We start from the raw sequence: 15904 nt of genomic DNA, 5'->3' as shown, positions 1-15904 counted from the left end.
GAATGCGAAAGTGCCTTAAACAAGTTATCTGTGTATACCATTACGTCATCAGCTCTTGCGCATACGTGGGTTGTGGTAAAAAAGCGCTGTGGATTATTTTTCGCAAGTTCATTAACATGGCCTTGGCATTCGATTCGGTTATTCGTTAACTTACGTGAGAAGGTTCTATTCGGACATTTAATTGTTTCACGATGGATTATCCTTAGAAGCCTTTTTTTTAATTACGGGGTGAAAGAGCTAAGAAACTCAACCTGGTTGAGTTCTTTATATATAAGTCAACGTCTGACAGACACGTCCTAGTTGATTTCAAATCTTGGCATAGATTGAGACCTCAACCTTATTTATAAGTGATCTTACAGCTACATATATTATAAAAAAGAAAACAGACGATATACATTGATAAACAAAATATACGAAAGAGAAAACATAAGTCAATTAAGTACAGTTGTTGATAATAAAAACTGAAATTAAACATTAAAAACAACTTAATGTTTAAGGAAAAAAATTGTTGCAAAATAAAGCCAAAGTCTAAGTTTCCGTTCTCTTTGATAAGGAAAATGTCAACATGACTACACTTTTGTCGACGACATATTAGTGATAATAAACATATATCTCCAATATTAAATATCTAATGTGATATTTACCATTGCAACCCACTCTCAAACATAATTCTCAAAAAGAGTATTTTCTAAAAAGTATTAAAACAATTTTCCAGTTTTCCGACTCGTTAGTAGATCTCCAGCTTACGGCAGTACAGATATTTATCAGGGATACCTACTATTACAAAGGACTGCGCTCCATAGGACAATTAACTTGACAAAATCAGCTGGTGCTAATCTAATAATATAGGTTTATATTTGCTTTGACGTAGATCACAGTTTGACTGTATGTTAATTATTTCTTTTTGTATAAATAATAATGAAAAATCTATAGTTGCAATATTTGTGAATATGTGAGCACCATGTATCTACATAATATAGTTATATGCTGCAATGTTTTTTTTTATAGCACGATACACTTATTTTATTTTAGTGTTAATAAAAAAAATAGGCGCTATAATAAAACTATTTTAAAGGAGTAAGTATGAAGTTTCTTGCTCATTCTTCTCCATATAAAACTATCTTTTGGAACGGGCAACTAGTGTTATTTTTTTTAATAGTCCTTATCAAAATAAATGACTTAACTTTGATATTATTCTTATAGAACCTGATACACAACCATACGATAGAGGAATATGTCAAAATAGTTTAGAATCTCACCAGTTTTGTTAGCTTTCAGGTCTTTAAGGAGTTTTTAAACGCATTTATATATGTGAGTATCTATTACTTAACATCAGATAAGCCTCCTGTCCGTTTGCCCCCTATTATATATAAAAAAAACTATGACAAGTGAGTGACTGATTTAAGAAAGCATATTCTATAGATGAGGAACTAATATTTCATACAATAAATAAATAGTAGCCCGCTTAATGTTGATAAAACATACAAATAAAAAAGATGTTTGCGGTGGTAATGTCGTATTTGGCGTCAACGGCCATCATTTATTCCCAATAAGGTCAATAAGGACAAAAAGATAACTAAATAACTTAATGCATCGTTTTAGCAAAATCTTTGCAGAAAACTTTGACAGTGTCAAAAGGACTTTTTTAACTGGATATTTACCTAATTCATTCATGTACTCGATTGGCTATAACGCGGTCCAGGTCTGCGGCGTAATGGGGATTACTGTATTAATATATTTTGCTTTGCGGAACTTTGTTTTCTGCGGCATTATAACACATGCAATTTATTACCGTCACCGTACAAGGCTATGCATTTTATTGTATTGCGTCATTATTCCTTTGAAATGCGGATTTAGAAATCCTTGATAATGTTTAAAGTTTTATAAAGTGTTCATGCGCATAGTTAAAAGACACTTTAGAGTCTTGATTCTGGCCACAAGTTTCAATTTTTCTTATTTAGTAGATGTCACAATGTACGTACAGTGTCATGTACTTTTCTTGGCAACAAATAATCTTACTTTCTAACACCAACATCCTATGAAAATCCGACTAAAATGTATTTTTATTCCTTGCATTAGTAACTGGCAAAGCTTTAATTAACGGTTCTTTGCTAGGTATCTTTAAAAATATTATATTAATAGTACAGGTAACAAAACCTATCATATCAGTTGTTCCAAGTTTGTGTCACATTTATTTAAGCTTGGAACTGTATTTTCTAGATACGAGTATACATTGTTTTATTAAGACTTTTCAATAAATTATTGAGTAAGCCTGAATGACTTCAAATTATATTTACTGGCAATATCCAGGACAGTATGCTCCTACCCGCCAAGAAATGTTTGTGGCACTGTATGTTAATTTTGATCTCTCCCGCAAAGAAATTACGAAGCAAGTATTGTCATTTGTTTCATATTAACTGCAAAATCTAGGTTATAATAAAAATAGTTTGTACACTGTGTGCGTATTACATGGAGGTCCTGTTCGATTTCCGGGATATAAATTAGAAACAAAACGTTCATTTAGGATAAAAATAGAAACGTGAATTGACTATAGTAACAATTATAAAGTCAAATGGCTGTACGAAAAGCGATAAAATTTTAAATATAGCATTTAAACAATTCTACCGCGAAGTTCTTAACGAAATAAATTTATAATTGCCATGCCAAAATAAACTTGTACGGCGATGGGGTTGCCATCAATTTATGTATCTTCCCAGGATAAATACGTTTCGTCCATTTGAAAGAAAATTAAGCTTTGAAACTTCTAAGTTGAAACAAGGCTATTGCTATAATATACAGTAATAAAGATCTTCGTTGATCTCAGATATAATTTAAAAAAATTAAGCTTTTGAAACGTAACGCGAACCGGAACGCAAATAGATTACAAAAATTTGCTTGAAAAACCTGTTTTTTATGTAACTAGGGGCAAACGGACAGGAAGCTCGTCTGTTGTTAAGTGAAAAGCTCATGGACTCACATTGCCAGAGGGCTAGAAAATGCGTTGCCTAGCTTTTTAAGAATTGGTACGATCTTTTCTTGAGGACCCTAAGTTGGTCAGAAATACTTCAGTGGGCAGCCACATAGTGCTGGTTTGCAGTGCAGTTATGAAAGCAACGATGGACAACGAAGTGATACGGCTGGTATTCTGTATCCTGCCTCGACGTTGGATGAAGCTCATCTGCAGATATTAAGCCGAACAACTCCTCTGAATACTCCATGGTATATGCGGTAGAAGATGCAGAGAGACGCCATCACTATGCAACGCCAAGGAATCGAGCTGCTCGGAAAGTGACTGGTCTGTCGGAAGGAGCTGGTGATACTCTGATTGTTCTCACGGATCTTAGTACTTTTAATTACAAACAAATTCCGAGCCCTTATTCGCAAAGCTAAATAAAATATTAGTTCATTTCAAAATATACGATCACCCTACAACTTTGCATTTTCTGTTCTAACCGGTTTTAGATTATAGTAAGCTCTTATTCTGTTTATGAGAATAGGTCGATCTTGTCTGGGAATTTTGTTAAAAATGACGTCATAAACTTTATAGACAATATCTTTATCCGTCAGTATAAAGTAGTAGTAGTAATAGTAGAAAAAAATCTAGTTTCTCACTTGGCATGTAGGTGATCAGTCTCCTGTGCCTGACACACCGTCGACTTCTTGGGTCTTAGGCAAGCCAGTTTCCTCGCGAAGTTTTCCTTCACCGTTCGACCGAACTTAACATTCGTTAGGCCGTTGTTGCACAGCCAGGGTTCGAACCAACGACCTCAGCTGAAGCGACTACGCCAACACTGCTCAAGACTGTTTTATTTTTTGTATAGATACAATAAATGTTCGCATACCTATTTATGATTAACTTTTGAGACACAGAATAAGGAACGCTGGATCGATACAGAGGAGGACCCGTTGCAGCTGAAGTTTATGCTGATGCTGATGAGATGCTTAAGAATGTTCAGAGAAGTTGTTCGGATTAATAGCCGCAGCTGAGTTTCATCATCGGACGTCAAGGCAGAATACGGATTTCCACCCGTATCACCTCGACGTCCGTCGTTCCACAACTTAACGAACCAGCTGTCCATTGAAGTATTTCCGAACCAATTCGACAGAGGTTCTTCAAGAAAAGAGCGTACCAATTCTTAAAAGGCCTGCAACGCCATCGCTAGCCTGCTGGCATTGAGAGTATCCATGTCCGGTGGTACTGAACATCAGATGAGTCTCCTGCCCAGATGGGGCAAACCCCCGGTTCTATAAAAATACCCAAAACCAAATTATTTCACCAAGCTCAGTTATCCCTAAACTTTAAACCCTGCCAGAGAAATAATTCTTTCTGAAGTCAAACCCCACTAGACCATGTAACTAAGAAACGCCTATAAATTGTCTTTTAGTACAAATTAAATAACGTAAATATTTTTTTACGTTATCCGTGCGTGGCCTTATCTATTTTTATTACTGCGTTCGTCACGTCATACACACCAATTGACACGTTTAAGTTAAAGCGTATTATTTATCTAAATTTAACTGCTTGTTATCTAATCTCCAACTAAAATACTTTTGCTAGGCATCGTAGAAACGAATTGGTGTTCCTTTTTAAACATTTCAAATCTTCAAGTGTTTAACGCCCCCTGTGGGCACCTGACGGCCTTTATAATGGTAAGGAAATACCTGGAATGGCAGCTGGTTCCATAAAGTGGTGATGCAAGAAGTGTATTGGAACTCGTTCTGGAACGCTAAGTCAAGGTGAAACAGGAGGAATTTTTCATGTACTCTGGATGTCCGATGATAAAATTTTAAGGTCATCGATTATCCAGACAGAGCCTACCATCTCGACTCAAAGAGAAGCCAGAAAAGAAAGATCAAGGTCGTCGAGAGTTGCAGGACCTAAAGGACTGGTACCCCTGCTTAGGTGATACCAATATTCTAGGTGGGGCCGGATTTAAGCTTTAATAATTTGAAATTATAAATACAATACAATAAATAAATCTTTATAAATTACATTTTTATAGAAAATAATTCTTTGAAGCAGGAAAAGTCCTTGAAAATAATTTCTAAGAAAATCACGATAAAGTGACTTCCAATATCATCAAATATAGTCACTGCTACGTGTCAGTTCTCTGCTGATATACGCAAATCTGTTTTAAACTAATATCAAACTTAGGTTTTTTTTTCAATTTAGTCTCAATTGTGAAGCATAGTTATGTGTTTCATCGACTATATATCTACATTACAAGTTTGCCCGGCAAACTTTGAATTGCTATGAAAATACAAAAAAAAAGCATTACATTCAGAATATTTTCTCTATAAGACATTTCTTTAATGTAATAGGAGGCAAACGGGCAGGAGGCTCACCTGATGTTAAGTGATATAGCCGCCCATGGACACTCTCAATGCCACAATATTCTTAACCAACATAGTAATAATTAATAATGGATAAATAGACTGAAAGAAATTTAAAAAGTTTGATCCCTGTGGCAGTGTACCTTCAACGCTGGCAGCATTTCCTCGCTGTATTGCGTTACTTCTTCACTGAGCGAGGAAAACACCAGCTCTGATATCACCGGTACTATCTACCAGGCGCCAACTTTAATCCTTTATTAATTAAAGTCTCTACTCCAAAGGGAACAACATCAAAGTTGGTGTAAAGACTCTTATATATATTTTGAGCGATTATTTCCGACTTTAGAATATTTTTATATATTCAAGCATTTCGTCATGGTTGAGTTATCAATGAGTATTATAGTTTTCGCCACAGTTTCGCTACAAAACCATAGTTAATGATTATATAATGCCAAGTTTAATTTACTAAACCATAGATAAACCTTGTTAAAATTAACGAAGTTGTTAATCGGATTCCGTACGTGAGGACGGGTTCTTAGAAACAGTGTTATCGGATTACTAAAGGATATTGGATTAGTAAAAACGCTTCGTTATAACTACTAAACTATACCATCAAAAGCATAACTTGTAAAAAGGAGTATAAAAAGGAGTATAAAAAGTGAGATCCATGTAATACCAAGCTATTCAGCCAGTTAAGGAAAGGATCCTTCTGTCTTGACCACTCTTGATGCCAACCTCCACGACATCTCAGAGACTCAAGCCTGCACGGTATAATACGTTTAAGTGTTCGTTTGAAAACACAGTAACCAAAAAGTTATTACGTAATTAGCTTACCTAACATCTTATATTGTCCATATCAATCTTAAAAATCCTTTATGTTTTATATAAATACATTGACTTGGCCATCGCATGTAAGCACAATGTCTCTCACAAATACATATTATGTCGTAATCTTACAGCGAACAAAAATTTTGTATATGTATATTACATAAATATAGCTGGAGATGGAATAAATAGAATTAACCTACAAAGTGGCGCTACTGTTTTAGGTCTGGGTCTCAGATATAAATAATAGGCAAGTAAGTGATCAGCATCCTGTGTGTGTCTTACTTCACACTTCGAGCAAATGTTGAACCGAACCTACGACCTCAGGGATGAGAGTCGCACACTGAAGCCACTAGGCCAACACTGCTATATTCATATATATAACTGAATCATTATCTCTAGGTGGTTATTTAAAGATTTTGACCTTCGAGAATGTTACGTGGAATTTTTCTAGTAATTCATTTTGCAGGTACTAACATGTTCGAAACAGGTTATAAACAAAAGTGGAACTAAGTTCCTTCCGAGAATTGTTTAATGCAATTTGAACTACGTCACTGAGCACAAAAGGTGGCCTTTAGATAATTGTTTTTTTCTTTTCTTAGGTTTAATATTTAGTAATAACAATAAAACGAACGTCAAACACAAAAATATGAATAAAAACTATTATTGACCGAGTTTATAATGAAGGGTATATATTAGATATGCAATTTTTTTGGTAAATTTGTTGAATCACGTCACCACTTTTAAATAGCTCAATTTTGTTGCTCTCGTTCTCTACTTGGAGTAATCCAAGTAATATTAGGGAGGCACGTGGTTTTGACACCTTAAAAAAACTGTTAATATTACATGCATTATGTGAATGATATTCCCAGTGGATTCCAGTGAATTACATTAGGTATACATACATACATTAAGAATACATCGTGAGGAAACCGACCATAGACTCCAAAAGTCGACACTGTCTCTAATCTACTAGTATTTTGGAAATGCTCACGGAACTCCCATAAGGTTGTAGCGCCATTAGTACTGAGTATTTAAAGAGGCTAAAAATTGTCTTAAAACAGCTAAATTATGAACATAGTCATGGCAGAAGACTCATGTCTTCAAGTATAGAATCAACTGTAGGGAAGTATTGCAACAGTAGTCGAGTGACTTGTTAATTGATACTATACCACATATTGCGGTTATATTAGTATAATTCAATACGAATGAAATATTAACTACATTGTTTTGTTCTTAATCTCAATAGCAATTGTAGTCAAAAAGGTCAACGCAGAAGGCAGAACAGCTAGAATTAAGCGCTGGTCATCATTAGGCGGTCATCTGTAACCCCATATATACAAACAGAAGATTTTACACAAATATTACTCTTTTAGAAAGGAATAAAATAATTTGTAGTAATATGTATTTTTATAGATAGAATTCATTCAAGTTTACTGTACAAAACGATTATGAAAAATAGTAGAAGTTCTCTTTTGCTCGACCTTTTTAGCTTTCGATTGAATCTATGAACCAATTTAAATATGTACTAACAAAATAATCAATATGTTTCAATTACCTAACAACGCCTGTTAACTGCTAAACCGTGTATAAACAATTAGAAACAGTATTCAAACAATAGAATACTAGAATTTAGGTGACTAATCAAACATTTGTTGATTAAACAATGTGAAAATACCGGAAACACCCACCCTTATGACTAATTAATGTTATTATTTCCACATCCGCTATGTATGTTTTAACTTTAAATATTTAATTCTATTCATATAATACATTATCTATATAGCAATATAAATAAATATACACAAATTTACGAGTTCGTAAAAACTATTTTGAACACAAAACTTAACTATAAAGCGTCGATTTTCATATGAATATGAAACAGTTTTATCAATACATACATTAATTTATGTTTATTTACATTTTATTGCACAATATAAACGATTCCAAAAATAAAACATTACATAGCGCAACGGGCAACTTTATTGCTATAAAGCGATCTTATTCTTGTAGATATATATAATATATACATATATACAAATGTCCTTTATGTCTTAATAAATTAAACAACACCGCCTGAAGCGCATTTATTACATTTCATATTATTATTCCACGATGGCACTTTAATATTTTCATGCAGCCGTGCGGACTAGTCGCATTTAAAATCATAGTCTAAATTAAATGTTATGTAATTGCAAATAACAAGAGGTCAAGGGGTCGCTTTGTTTTATAAAATCTCTCACGTTCCCACGATGTATTACAATTTACGAAGGCTTTTATTTACGTTGTGTACCTAGTATTTAATATACGCGTCCAATTATAAACCCCCCGTTTTGAAGTACCTTTAAAGCGATTTATCTTTTTGCCTGATATGTTACTGTTTTAAATATATATTTTTATTAGTTTTAGTAATTAAAATTATACTTTATGTTACCTATCCGGAAACCGTACGTCAGCCTGCTCTGTCTTTATTAAATAAGAACTAAATATGGATAAACTCTGAAGATAACGGTAAAAGTTACAAAGTAAATATGTTTAGAAATACTAGGAGTATACGGTATACCGTCTAAGAAATTGTATGTTCACACAATATAGTTGAAGCTTGTGGTTTGTCAAAAAACATTTAAGTTGCCCAGATGCCGGTCATAATAAATGTGATATTTATGCGTAACAGCCTTGGCATTTAGTTGTTAGTTTAAAAACTTTAATTCTTAGTAAAAATCAATGAAAAACCTTGATAAGCGTTATCCAAATCTAATCAGATAAAACCTACCGTTTACAAAATCCGCTAAACAACTGCACTGTTTTGTAACACTTCACTTTTTATCACGAATTTAACTGTAATCACAATTTTCACCGGTCACTGTTACACTTTCTTAAACAGCAAAAAGTATTTTTTGTACGAAAGTTATCACGCTAGCGCGGGAACCGAGCGGAACACAACGCGTCCCTACCGTAGCTTGACACAGTCTGACGTCTAATTCTTTTTAAAGCAGCCGGGCGCCGAGCGTGTGCGAGCGAGATATGAATAAGACAATCTACAAGTGAAAAGAAACAGAATATGCGTGAAGTTAGCTGCTATGCCAAGAATTTTGAATGACCATAATGACCTTTGTAGTACCTTTTAAACAAATAAAGGAGTTTTAATTATTTTTTCTTGTGATGTAAAGAAATTTAGCAATGCTTTTTCACAAAGACCTATTGTTACTAAGTTAAAAAGGAAATAAAACGTACCCAGTTTTAATAATAGTGATTGTAATATATGTGTATTAGGAATTTAATAAATATCAACTACATTTTCAAATTAGAATACATGGTCCTTATAGAATAAACATTACACATTGACGTTTTTTGCTATCGCCACGTGTTTCGTTTATTTGTCTGGGGTGTGTTTTTATTTAAAGCACTTTGTTTTTATGATTTTTAAAGACTCGTAAAGACTTAGGTTAACAGCCGACAGCGAGGCGAACAATAATTATTGCTGTTACATACTAGAGATACTACATCCCTTGTAATAATAATATTCTTGGTCTTACTATGAAAGTTAGGCAACGCAGGCTGTGTGATTAAGAAATATTTTGATATAGGTTCTAGTATAAAAACCCTATATATTATACGAGATACTGATAAGAAATATACGACCTGATTGGTGGTAGGCCTACAGTTCTGAGAATGTATTCTAATAATATTGGCTTGTATTAAATCACGTATGCAATACGCCTTAAAACGAACCGATTTTAATGAATTTTGTTATAAGGTGTTGTTTTATCCTTATATTTCACGGAATAAATAAGCATAGGTAATTAATTACGTTCATTTCTTTAATAAAAAGGAAAGCAAAGCGGATAACGCGCAAATTATACAGTGTACGATAAAACCTTGAAAAAACAACCTTGGTGTAATCTTTGAATTTTTCCTTCTCGTATTCGTATTTGTTGTAAGTAGGAAAAAACATTTTGTTCTTTTTGTAATTTAAGAAAATTCAAAACGAAGCAAGTCTTTAACGATGTCATTCCATTTTTAAAATAGTTTAAGATCCAAAATTGGATGACATTATTTGAGATTTGTTATTCCATTTTCAAATGAAGAAATTAGTCATTCCATTTTCAAATAGATATTAAAAATTTAAAAGATGTGACAACACGTTCCTTTCTTAAATTAGTTTTTAAGGTAAGTAACAGTTTTTAACTAAACGATTTTTAATTTTTTTATTGTGTTTTGTTCAATTTGATAATTTAAAGTTAATATATTCTAAATCACTTCGTTTCCTAACAGTTGATCTTACAAATTTCAAAGATTAAACAACGAAAAATGCAAGGTAGACGTAGTTAACAAAAGAATAATCTAACTGTTTAATGGAATGCTATAATCATGAAGTTTAACACTGACGTTCCCTTGGGGAGTTCCCCATTTCGTAGATTTATGCAATTTACGTCAAATCTACATTTTAAATATTGTGCATTTTGCGACATAATAGGCAAGTTTAACGATTATTATTTAATAACTGTCGTTTTCATCACTAAAAATAATCAAAACAGATTTAATTGTAACTTTTTTTTAAATTAAATTGATGATATATTTTATGAGTTATGACAAAAGCTTGCCAACGCTCAGCACACTGACACAATGGTACGAGATTTTTTTTAAATGTGACCAGCAGACAAATATATAGGAAAATCCAACAAAAAATTTAACCAAAAAAATATATTATAATAATTAAAGGAAAATCGATTTCAAAACGTAACTATGGATATTCAAACCTATGCAGTTCGTTTATCAGAATGCTCTGGATATTGGTGAGTATTGGACAAATCGCGTTCTTCTGAAAGGAGGGACAAATGTTTCTAAAAGATACATTTAAATTTAGTTAAAAGCTTGGATCAACCGGATTCATAAATATCTTTAACGCAACGCAAAATTATTATCTAAAATAATTATAGACAATAGACTGGCAACATCTTAATCGACTAAATCATAATAGTCAACTGTCAACTTGACATGTCTTAACGTGCGTAATAACGTCTTAAAGCGCTCAAGGTCAGACTTTCACATAAAACTCTGACAAAGCAAAAACCTCGACCTTCGAGAATCAATCCATCTATTGACAAAGGCTTGAAAGTCCATGTACATCTTATCACAGATAGATGAATCAGACTTGAAGGTTCCAGCATTTGTACGAAAAGATCTATCAGCAAATAGTTACAGTTAATTTTGTCTTCAAAGAATACTTTTCCCAGCGTGTGTATAAAGCCATCGAATTCCAATAGACGACACATTCTGGTTGTAAATGCAGGTATTCAGAATACGCGCCCTTGCAGACTCAAGTAACGTTCAAAAGTCGACTAAAAAGCTTGGCACTCGCTCGGTACCCTAAAGGTATGGTTATGTTAAGGCACTTGGCGATTTCAAAACGATTAGACATAGACATAACATTTATTACTAACAAAACACACACACAGAAACACATAAAATAACAACAATCAAAAAAATAATAATAATAGAGAGATCACAATTTTTTTAAAGTAAAAGGTTTAATTGTTTAATGCGTGTGTGCTGTGGTTGTAATTGGCCCTGGCTCAAGATTATGCTGAGGAGCAGAGTTGTTCCACAGCGCTGGTCATTCTGCCAGTGACCACAGCAGCTACGATTAACAATAGTAAATTCACTGTATAGCAGAAATTAGCTGAGTTACGTAAGCAGAAGCTCAAATTCATTCAATATTTTTAATTTCATTAAAAAATTAAAATTTTCGGTCCCTGTGGCATATAGCTTATGTGTACTCAGCAATAATGTATACAATGAGTCGTTTTTAAGTTTTAATTTCTAACACTGATAGGTACATAGAAAGAGATTTGTTTTCCCTCGCTTGAGCCGCGTGACCACACCCAAACTCAGTAAGAGGTGAGGTCTTTGTAACAACAGTACGTGCCTCCGATACTAGTTGGACATTGTTCTTTTAAGAGCCGATACTTAGCAAAATTAGTGACGTGAGATAAGCTTTTACACCCCTTGTACTTTTAAAGCTTGTAAGAGAATGTCTTTAAGAAACCTACATTTTCCTATTTGGGATTAATTCTAGATAGTATTGTCTTTTATTAACATAACTTTGACACATTTACAGAAAACACTTTTTTTAAGTTTGTGCTTTACAGCATGCGTGGTCACGGTGACCGAAGTCAAAAGGTTTTGAATGTCAAAAAGTATCACAGCTGTAGAGAAAGTTATATTATCTGTATTTATTTCAAAATGAGGTAAAATAATTATAAGCTTATAATAATACATAGCTTCCGTTAAAAAAGTGTTTCCTTTAAATTAATTCTAGATGTTTAAATTCCTTCGTATCGAATCCTTTCGATTTTCTCTCTTTTTGACTATGTTGGCCAAGTGGAAGGCGTGTGACTTAATGCATCAAAGCGTGAGATGGAGTGATGGCTATTCTTTCTGTATGAGTAAACCGGTAAGGGAAAACCTCTTGTCGAAACCAGACCCATAAACAGACGAGAAAGAAGGACGTTGCAGAACTTGTCTATTAAGAGAACGGAACAGATGCAGAACGCTAACGTCAAGTTTTAGAGGTTGTAACGCCACTGCACGCACACCATTGAATCGTCAATCTTTCCGGAAAGTTGTTCAGACTAATACCCGCAGTAGAGATTCAGTATCGGAAGTCATGGTAGAATACAAAATACCATTCGTATCACCTGGACCTCCGTCGGTCCACAACTAAGCGTTTCTTAAGGCAGTTTTTGCCGCGCACCACCACTATATGGAACCAATTCAACTTAAGGTCCTTCAGGAAAACAGTTTACCAATTCTTAAAAGGCAACTTGCGAGCCTTCTGGCAATGTGAGTGTCCATGGGGGGCATGGTAACATCAGATGAGCTTCCTGCCCGTTTGCCCCCTATTTTATAAAAAAAGAATACAATACACCATCCATATCCGGACGTCCGCAACTGAGCGTTTTCTAAGACAGTTTTTGCCTAGCAACACCACTATGCGGAACCAGCACAGTGGTGGTGCACCCACTAAAGTATTTCCGAACCAATTACACTGACGGTCATTCAAAAAAACAGCGTACCAATTTTGCCTTCTGGCAATGTGGGTGTCCATGGGCAACGTATCACATAACATCAGATGAGCTTCCTAGTCGTTTGCCTCCTATTACATAAAAAAACATGGTTATCTGAACAACGCTTATACCTAGAAAGACACAATGAAGATATGTCCAAGTATACTTAACCTACTATTTATATCTAGACTTTATATAGGTATCTAATAGGCCCATCATCAGTACTGAAGACGTTACGAACATTTTGCTACCCAATAGAATATATTTTCATATAACATTTACCATTTGTCAGCAAAGACAATAAAAGTTGGTATAAACAGTACAATTCACTTCGCATTTTATTATGAGACAACTAGTAAAATGGAAAATTCTAGACTAAAAAAAGAAATAAACTATCTCTGAATAAATGTTTTGGCAGCTGGCACTTGACAAGTTCGCTATTCCGTTGGTTTTTATAGTCTGCGTTTTTAATAGAACTACTAGACATGGTCTAGAAAGATTTACTTTTTATAGTATTTACGACAAAGGTCAGGACATTTTAAAGAAAAAAAAATTTCTTCTTGCAGGAGTAATTAAAATAATTAAATAAATAAATTACTAAACCATCTGCCTGACACACGCCGTCAAGTTTTTGGGTCTAAGGCAAACCGGTTTCCCCAAGATGTTATCTTTTATCGAGCGAATGTTAAATGCGCACATCCGGCGATCGAAACTAAGACCTCAGGGTTGAGGGTTGCACGCTGAAGCCACTAGGCTAACACTGGGCATACATAGAAGATATACAATAGGAATAAAGAATGGAACAATACCAATTAATTAAAACATGTAGACAATGAAAAAGGACTCATGAATCAGGATAATTTCAGATAGTGCGTAATTTAGTATCGAATGTTTGACAATGAATAAATTAATTACAGACACCTGCTTCCAACCTTTTCTGTGAAATTAATCGGATTGAACTACTGTCTCAGTTGAACACTGCAAGCGGATCGAGAAAGCTGAATTTAAAAGGAAACTTTTATTTATATTTAATTTAATTTCTAATCCCTAACAGTGGCTAAGAATGCATATTACATGGCAATTATTTTAGATGTAATTCAAAATCATTTATTCATTTAGGTAACACAATTTACACTTATTAACATCAATAAAGATTTTTTTACATTTACTGCCAGTTCTCAAGGGAAGTTGATAAACGCTATGGAAAGTGCAAAATAATTAATGAAAATTTGGTGAAATAGTCAATAAAAGGTAGGACAAGAGACTGCAATTGAAATCTATGATTTAAAATCAACTCACAATCTGGAACCAGCAAACTGGCGGATTTAGACAAAGTCAAAAATCATTTATTCTTATGAACGTCAATAAAAATAAATATACATTAAATGCATATAATTTTACATTTACTGCCAGTTCTCAAGTCAAGGGCGTAGAACGTACGAGAAGAACTGGCTACAAACTTTTGGCCAATCTTTTTAATCGCCATTTTTTTGTATTACATAACGTTTGTAAGGAGCTGCAACCATTGCAACATGTTCCACATGCTATCTTAAGTAATTAATAGTAAAAAAATTAAAACAAAGATTTCTCCTCTATCAGCAGTAGACATGGTGAAATAGGAGCAGGCACTTACATTCTCGTGGGACCAACACGCAAATACACAGTCGAAATAGTTAACCACATACACGAAATCAAGTTTGACCAGTCACCACAATGACCCGTTCACGAGTGTCATACTCGTGGCATGGCCAGCCATCATTCTCCTCGCCATATTATAGGGAGATAGACATCCAGACGCATGGCATCACGACGAGGCTCACCTGATGGTAAGCGATAGCGCCACCATGGACACTTTCAATGCTAGAGAGCTCTCGAGTGCGTTGTGGGCCTTTTAGTTGACGCCATTTTAACGAGGAATTAACGACGAATATTATAATATTCTTCCAAATTCCTCCTACAAAAACCAACCTAGGAGTCTCAACTCAACCTAGGAGAAGCAAATCTCTTTGGATGCGGTTTCAACGGATTGTATAGTGCTTATCCGGAGCTGGATTCGGTAGTGGGCTGATCGGTTATAGAGAAAGCGTTGTTAGGTGCGTATCTCGAACCTAATTCGCTGTTTTGCTGATGATGTTTTTGTATATGTTTTAATTTTTAATTTCGTTTTTGAAACACTTTACTTGACATACATATAAGATGAAAGATTATATTAAATATGCAGTAGTTTAAGTACAATGTATGATGTGGCAAGCTTTAACAAATAAATAAATATTGTAATCTTTAAGCAACTTCATATTCATGTCATATCTACATCGCCACAACTCGAAAACTCTATTTGAAACTTCTGAAATGTTTCTTGTACACGTTTTAGTTTTCATTGTTCACTTTGGCACTACGCAGGTAAGAAGTGCTTGAGTGCTTAAAATCCTTCTTGGATCCTTTTTGTTCCCATTTCAGGGTTTTTGTTTTAAAGAGGCTATTGTTCAACTTATATAGGGTAGAAACTTATATGTATTTCTTTGCATATATGTACATATAACTACGTTTGTTTACATGAGGAGTCGAGCGTACGTTATTTTTTATTTGCAAAAACATATGTTTAAAATATAAATAGAAAAAGAAGACAAAATAGGAAAAGCTGGTTACCATTTAATAAATAAAAAATAAAAAGGATT

At 34.0% G+C, this 15904-nt stretch overlaps 1 protein-coding gene across 1 annotated transcript in view; it reads right to left on the bottom strand.

The window, feature by feature from the left end:
• LOC123712947 overlaps positions 1-9115 on the bottom strand; it is a 111945-nt gene extending 102830 nt beyond the window's left edge. The window contains exon 1 of the mRNA XM_045666359.1: positions 8933-9115. The gene's annotated coding sequence lies outside the window, so the exon portion shown is untranslated. The remainder of the gene's footprint in view (positions 1-8932) is intronic.
• Between the last annotated feature and the right edge of the window lie 6789 nt (positions 9116-15904).

Source organism: Pieris brassicae, chromosome 8 (genome assembly GCF_905147105.1).
Source record: "Pieris brassicae chromosome 8, ilPieBrab1.1, whole genome shotgun sequence".
NCBI classification, from domain to species: Eukaryota; Metazoa; Arthropoda; class Insecta; order Lepidoptera; family Pieridae; genus Pieris; species Pieris brassicae.
This window is presented reverse-complemented; position numbering and strand designations above follow the sequence as displayed.